Source organism: Prunus dulcis, chromosome 1, assembly GCF_902201215.1.
Source record: "Prunus dulcis chromosome 1, ALMONDv2, whole genome shotgun sequence".
Taxonomy (NCBI): domain Eukaryota; kingdom Viridiplantae; phylum Streptophyta; class Magnoliopsida; order Rosales; family Rosaceae; genus Prunus; species Prunus dulcis.
The window spans coordinates 17284232-17284833 of NC_047650.1; the positions used below are offsets into that span (position 1 = coordinate 17284232).

Here is a 602-nt window from a genome sequence, read left to right on the forward strand (position 1 = left end):
AACCTCAAATTTCAATTTCCAATCATCTTCTTCTTTTAATTGATAAATTTATTTATTAGTAGAAGATGTGGCAATTCTTGACCGATCAGTGGTCTCAACTAGACTGGGACCAGTCCATTGATGAGCTTTTTCGGCAATTTCATCCAAAAATGCTAAGGCATCATCAGAGTCTCTTTGCATAAAATTTCCATTACACATAGACTCAAAAAATTGGCGATCACGAGGGAGAAGTCCCTCATAGATATGACTAGCAAGTCGCCAGTTTTCAAAGCCATGGTGTGGGCACAAATTCAAAAGCTCTTTAAAATTTTCCCAAGTTTGATATAAAGTTTCATTTTCCTTCTGAGAGAAATTGGAGATTCTTTTTTTTAATAACAATTGTCTTGTGATTAGAAAAATATTTGTTAAGAGAAAACTTGGGTCATCTCTGCCCAAGAACCTATGGACCTAGCCCTTATTGAATATAACCAACTTTTCGCTTTCTCTTTTAAGGAGAACGGAAAAAACTTTAACCTTATGAAATTAATCCTATCAAGTTGACCATTGTAAAAAGTGCCAATAACCTCTTCAAATTCCCTAACATGCACGTAAGGATTTTCACT

The 602-nt window shown here is 34.7% G+C and overlaps 1 non-coding gene across 1 annotated transcript; it reads left to right on the plus strand.

The window, feature by feature from the left end:
* The first annotated feature begins 268 nt into the window (after positions 1 to 268).
* Positions 269 to 376, plus strand: LOC117616874. The gene has a single exon (XR_004584218.1). It is a non-coding gene; the product is annotated as a small nucleolar RNA R71 (small nucleolar RNA).
* The last annotated feature ends 226 nt before the right edge of the window (positions 377 to 602 follow it).